This window comes from Hibiscus syriacus, unplaced genomic scaffold (genome assembly GCF_006381635.1).
Source record: "Hibiscus syriacus cultivar Baekdansim isolate YM2019G1 unplaced genomic scaffold, ASM638163v2 tig00111827_pilon, whole genome shotgun sequence".
Taxonomy (NCBI): Eukaryota; Viridiplantae; Streptophyta; class Magnoliopsida; order Malvales; family Malvaceae; genus Hibiscus; species Hibiscus syriacus.
In genome coordinates, this window is record NW_024063189.1 from 201,649 (window position 1) to 208,837 (window position 7,189).

Here is a 7,189-nt window from a genome sequence, read left to right on the forward strand (position 1 = left end):
GTCTAGGCAACTTAAATCTCATGAGTGTAACTATCCTACTTATGTTTTGAAGTTAGCAGTGGTGGCCTTTACATTTAAGATTTGGAGGCATTACCTTTTTGGAGAGAAGTGTTCCATATATACCGATCAAAAGAGTCTCAAGTATATGTTTAGTCAAAAAGAGTTGAACTTGTGCAAACATAAATGGATTTAGCTATTCAAGGATTATGATTGCATCATCAAATCATTCGAGTAAGGCTAATGTGGTAGTTGATGCTTTGAGTCGTAAGTCAATATCATATTTATAAGCTTTTTTTGTAAAGTTGAGTATGATCGAGGATAGTGGAGTATTATAAGAGCTTTGAGTTGAACCAAATTTAGTTCAAGAGGTAAAGGAAGCACAAAAGTTGGATGATAATTTGGTCACCAGGGCATTATCGAGTAAGGCGAGGAAAAACTCCAAGCTTTGAGTTACGAGATGGTTATGTGTTGTATATTAAAGGCCGAACATGCATTTAAAATGGTGAGTTGAGGGATATGATCTTTAACGAGGTGCATTGTAGTTAATTTAATATGCACCCGAGTAGTAACAAGATGTATCTAGGGCTTCGATAATTATATTTATGGTTAAGGATGAAGCAAGATGTATCTTAGTACGTATTTCAGTGTTTGGCATATCAACAAGTCAAGGCAGAGCATCAGGATCCTTTTAGACTTCTTCAACCTATCTAGATTCGTTATTGGAAATGGGATAGAGTGACCATGGATTTTGTGTCGAGATTAACGATGACTCAAAAAAGCACAATACGGTATGAGTGATTGTTGATAGACTGCACATTTTTTCCAGTATGTATGGATTTCAATTTGGAGAGGTTGGCTAGGATTTATATCGATGAGGTAGTAAGGCTTCATAGTGTGCCGAATTCAATCATTTATGATAGAGACCCACAATTTACTTCTAGGTTCCAAAGAGCTCTTCATAAAGCATTGGATGCACGTTTGTATTTCAGCATGACATTTCACCCTCAGACTGATGGTCAATATAAGGAAGTCATACAAATTCTAGAAGACATGATATTGTGTTCTATCATTAACCTTGAGGGACGTTAGGAGGAAAATCTACCTTTGGTTGAGTTCACATACAACAATAGTTTCCAATCGAGCTTTCAGATGGCTTCATTTGAGGTGTTATATGGTCGTAAGTATAGGACTTCATTATGTTGGACAAAGCTTAGTGAGGGAAAATTAGTAAGACCAGAGTTGATTAGACAAAGTAAGGAGAAAGTTTGATTGATCAAGGTTAGGCTCCGGGAGGCATTCGATTGTCAAAAGTCATATTTAGATTTAAAGTGCAAAGACATAGAGTTTGCAGTGGGTGACAAGGTCTTCCTTAAAGTCTTTCCATGGAGGAAATTATTATGTTTTAGGCTCAAGGGGAAGTTAATTCCTATGTTCATCAGACCCTATGAGATGCTTGAGGGAGTTGGGTCAGTAGCTTAATGATTAGCCTTTCAATCAGAGATATACCATATTCATAGTGTATTTCACGTGTCGATGCTTCGAAGGAATCGATCAGGTCCATCTCATGCCATCCCTATTAAGCATATTAAGGTGAGTATTGATATGTCATATGAAGAGGAGCCTTTGAACATCTTAGCTACAACTTAAAGAACTTTAAAATAAGAAGATTTATGTAGTGAAAGTCCTATGGAGAAATCACAGAGAGGAGACTACTTGGGAGCCATAAAAGTCAATGCAAGTTCAATATCAACATGTGTTTTGTTTAGGTAAATTTTCTGGATGCAATTTCTTTTAATGGGGAGAATTGTAATGACCTGAATTTTTGAGCCAACGTTAGAGCGTTGACTTGGGTTAGTTATGGATGGTTTAATTAGGATTAGAGTTTCATTGGACAAAGTTTGGGCTTAATTCCAAAGGTTTTAAGGCCTTTTTGTAAGCAATTGAAAGTTTTTGTGAACTTTTGAGAGTTGGATAAAAGATAAATGTCCATTTGGGTAATTTACCCATTTTTTCTTCGAAAGTCAAAACTCCTACCGTGTAGCAGCGTGTGGACGGCAAGCATAGGGGATGGCTAAATAGATTTTTTTTTCTTCCAAAATATCTATCTCTTTTATTTTATAATTTTACTTATTCCACCACCCTTTTCAAACCTTTCTTTTTATATCATCTTCATCTCTGCCTTCTCTATTTTCCTTTGTTGCCGTGATAGAGAGAGGTAGGGAGTGGGGGTGATTTTCTCACGTTTCATCCTCTAAAATTCAAAGGTAAGGTTAGAATCTTTATATTATGTTGGTGAGAATTCTAAGAAGTTAAATATGAGTTTTCTTGGAAGGAGGATCTTCTAAATTTTGTAGTCAAGATGCACATTACTAGAGTCATTATTTTTTCTCATTTTGTTTTTATTATGGTAGTAATCTATATGTTTTATATGTTGTATAGTAAAGGAGAGTGGAAAGAACTCCAAAACTAATGGATAGGAGAAGCTTGTGGAAGACTAAGCTAGGAAGTGTCTTTGTGTTTTGAGACTCCAAGATAACACATTTCATACTTTGAAGTGTTTTATGCATATTCTAAATATGATGCTTGAGTGTTGAATGCATGATATTGGGTGTTTCGAGTGCAAACATGCTTGGATGGCATCAATGAAGCTTAGGATTGTTTTGTGAAATCTGGCTAGAAAACGTATCTCAGGCAGTAAGTCTCAAAATTAATAAACAATTCCATTAAATTATTTAGGAAGTGATTCATACAAAGTTGTAACCGTACATTAGTCTAACTTTGTACAAAGAAAACGGTGATCAATTCCAATATATATTTAAAAAGATATAGATTTTTGAATGATTAAAGGTCAGAAAATCTAGGCAGCAAAATTTTTCATTAAACAATTCTAACAATGACTTTGAAAAATAATTGAAATTATAAGAGATAAATTAGTCTGGGAGTCTTATATTCCTATAACCGCACGTAAGTCTAGTTTCGTTTACAATAAATGTTTCTTGATTTTGAGTTATGTGTTACGAGTTCTAATTTTTGAATGAGCACAGGTTCAAATATAAAACAACATATTGTTTCGAAAAATAATCAGGACAGTGACTTCAAAAATTTATCATAAATTGTACGAGTTAAATTAGAAACTATAAAACGAAATATGATTTGAAATTGTATATTCTTCGTTATAAATATATATTTTTGAAGGTAATGCAAGTTGTCTTATTTTTAATAATATTTTTTTATGATTTATTAATAGTTAAAATCCTTTTTGAAATATTAGAAGTGATTCAGTTATATTGATTACCTTTCATAAGCTACTAAATAATTAAGTTAAGCTTAATAATGTTGTATTCAGTGTGAACACTCTTAATCGAGAATAAGATGATTTTGAGAATAACAAGTTATCTGTAGTAAGCCTTAGGACTTGATCGATGATTGTGGTTTGAAAAAATAACAAATTATGTTATCATGGGTATTTCTTGTTGTGTGGTTTGTGTAGAGCGATTGGATACCCTATAATCACGCTTCAGTACTGAGGACGAGATGTAAGGTGTACGTTCATGATGCAATGTCACCCTAGACCTCACCTGATATCGTGTGTACGTTCCTGATGCTATGTGACTCTGGGCCTCAATGAATGTCCGATATATGTTTCTAGTGTTATGTGACTCCAAACCTAATCCGAGAATGAATGTATGTTCATGATGCTATGCGATCCCAAACCTTATCCATATTGTGCTTGTTATTGTGTGATTATTGCTATATGGTTAATAGCGTGATTCTTCGCGTTATACTCATGCCCTTTATATGTGCATATTCATATGTCATGCTCATATTTATAATGTGCATAAAATATAGTAGAGTAGAAATGTACTATTGTATTTTTAAAGTTCAGCGTTTGGATATTTTTGTTCTCATATTAGTAGATTATCATATCTCGAGGAATTTCATCGGAGAAGGATCCCAGCACCCTGATCATTGTAGAGTACGATATTTTTATAACTTTAAGGGCCATGTATTCATAAGACCTTATTTTATCTTGTGGTCGTAACTTTGTAAATGTAATTATTTTGATACACTTTTATTATCCTGGAGCTCCATGTTTTGTAAACATGTTTTTACTCATGATATGGTTTATTGCTTCCGTTTCTTAATTTTACTATTAATATTTGATCAAACACTTAAAAAAAACTCTCAGTCGCTCTAGTGACCCATTGTAGTATCTTGGATCCCTCAAATTATTCTGGTCGAAATCAGGGTGTTACACATTAGAAATATTTTGACTGGAGGAGGGCTCACTTTAAATAGCCTAGTTAAACGCTCATGTCTTCAAATGCATTGATTTTTGGCAAGTGGAGAGCAATGTAAATAGTAGTTGGATACTTAAAAAATTGCTTAGGCTAAGGGATGAAGTTCGGTCCCTCTTTGTTGCGGCAGATTTAAGGTCGATCAAGATTAATTGGATATGGTCAGTTATCCGATGTGAGGATGAGAAAGTCCCACGACATAAGCTTACCTGGTTCCCCCATTTGGTGCCAAAGTACGCAAATATTTGTTTAATGGCTATTTTGGGAAGACTTTTTATAAGAGATAGACTTTTGCGCTTGAGATTAGAGGTGTTTGCGACAGCAGATGGAAAGCAACGGGCATTTGTTATTTGAATGCCATTTCTCTTAGAGTATATGGGGTGAGTTTCTTGGGTGATGCAATAGAAAGAAGAGCTGGGCTAGGCTGTTTGTTATCTCAAGAGTAAGTCTTTGATTATTTTTATTCCTCAATATATATTATATTTGGGAAGAAAAGAATTTTAAATTATTCAGGAAAATGTCTAAAGAAAAGAAGGAGATCTTGACCATCATTAGGGAAATTGTTAAAATCAAACTTAGGGGCAAGTCCGTTGATCGATTGGATTATGTAAATAGGGCTGGGATCGTTTGATCTCGATAAGCTGGAGTCCTTGGAGAGTATCAGGGAGGAGGTTCAGGATTCACTCAACGAGTTGGATGTGAAGGCAACTGATCGAGGTGATTCCTTAGAAGCCATGGTAGTGGCTTTAAGTTGCGAAGAATAAGGTATTCTTTAGAGTATTCTTATTTTTATGATTACTCTATTTGATGTAGCACGTTCCTGCATACATGAATAAATACACACAAAGCATATAAAAAATCACAATTTATATAACCAAAAAGAGTCAGAGTGATAATTTTATTGGAACCCGAGAGTCTCTAGGAATTGTAATCCTAATATGGATATGATATCAATAATATAAATTTCTTAGAAACAAAACTGTAAATTAGCCTCGCTCCTGTTGATTGAGATGCTCCAAAATGTCTTGCACCAAGAATGACATGTCGAGATTGGATGAGCCTCCTTCTCCCACTGCTCTTCTCGCCATTTCAGCAAGCTCTCGAGCTCTCATTCTCCTCTCTTCGCCTTCTTCTCCGCGATTCATCAACATATCTATGGATTTTTTAATCTCTTCTTTCTTAACCAGCACCCCTAGTTTCCCTTCTTCGCCCCATCTAAAAGGGACCTCAACTCCCACCCCAACACCTATCTTTAGTATTTCAACAATGAGTTTTTCATTAAAGAACTGTTCAGAGAATTGGGGCCATGTTATCATTGGCACTCCCGAGCATACGGCTTCTAATGTTGAATTCCAGCCACAGTGAGTTAAGAACCCTTTAATTGCAGGGTGGGATAAAATAAGAACTTGGGGAGCCCAGCCCTTGATCAAAAGTCCCCTCCCTTTGATTCTCTCCTCGAAATTATGCTTTGAAAACCAATTTTCTAACTCATCATTAGCTCGTTGATTTCCTGTTTTCACCACCCAAATGAACGGCTGTTGTGATGCTTCTAGACCCAACCCCAGTTCTATTAGTTGCGATGAACCTAGACGGTAAAGGCTGCCTAAACAAGCGTAAATAACTGACCTTTGTTCCATTGAGTCGAGACATTTCAAGCATTTCTGTTCGTTGATTGATGCTTTGTTTCCACGTTCAAACTTGTCTAAGTTCATTCTGTTGCATAATGAAACTGGTCCAATAGCCCAAACCTTTTTCTGTATAGCCTTACGGTACTCGTTAACACATCCATGCTCTAGTTCACTGAAGCTGTTTACCACGACTCCATAAGCACTCATTTCAGCTTCTTGCATCTTGTTTCTAGTATCGTCTATGTCCGGCAAACTAACAAACGATCCTGGAAATTTAGCCCTCGTTACCTCGACCTTGTAAGGAAGTCCCGGGACCTGAAAGTGTTCTGAATCGGAAGCAACGGAGATATGAGCCTTATGCAGCTTCACATTGTGAGAGCTCAACAAAGAGAAGCAGCCCATCCCGTGAAAAACAATCCTCGGAACATTGAACCTTTGAGCAGTTTCTGAGGTCCAGAAAAGACACTTGTCTGATATCATGCAGCTTGGTAGCGGTTTCTGCTGTTCCAGGAATTGTTCCAAAGGTTCACGCCACAGCTCAAGTGCATTGTAGAACTTTTTCAGTAGGTCCCTTGAAGATAAAGTGTCCAGATTCTCACATCCGATAGGGAGCCCACTTCTCGGCATGGGAATGGGATTCTGACTAGCCGAATCCGGAGCCCTGACTCCGAAGCTCGTTCGATGACGGTGTTGAATCTTGAAGCGTTTTGGGGAGTGGTGATCAAGCTTACGATCACACCTCGTTCTGCAAGAAGACGGGCCATGTCAACCATCGGTATCATATGACCTTTAGCCATTAGCGGGATTAACACGAAGTGCAGTTGTTTAGCCATTATTGAAGCCATAGTAAAATATGGGAAACAAAGAAAATGATGCCAAGAATGGATCAATTCGGTCACCTAAAATGCTTGAAACGTATTTGCAATGAGAAATGGCGCCAATTGCATGACTTATAAAGTCGAGCTCGACTTTCAATTATTCCAAAAAAACATTAATCCATGTTTGTTCTTTCTTTAATGTGTTATATTATTTACTTCCTTTTAATCCTCTCAGATAAAATTAATAAAAATTGACTTGGATTTTCAATTGAAAAAGAAAAGTCTATAGCCAACTTGGTCAAGCACATAAAGTTTACCGCTGCTCCCACTGTAATATATGATTTTAAAACTAACCAAAATCATGCATGGCTCCTATATGATTAGGGCTGTAAACAAGTAAAATGCAGCTGACTCGAAACATTTAAAATTGAATTCGATTCGATTT

At 36.3% G+C, this 7,189-nt stretch overlaps 1 pseudogene; it reads right to left on the reverse strand.

The window, feature by feature from the left end:
• Positions 1 to 5,284: 5,284 nt before the first annotated feature.
• On the reverse strand, positions 5,285 to 6,768 carry LOC120171259 (annotated as a pseudogene).
• Between the last annotated feature and the right edge of the window lie 421 nt (positions 6,769 to 7,189).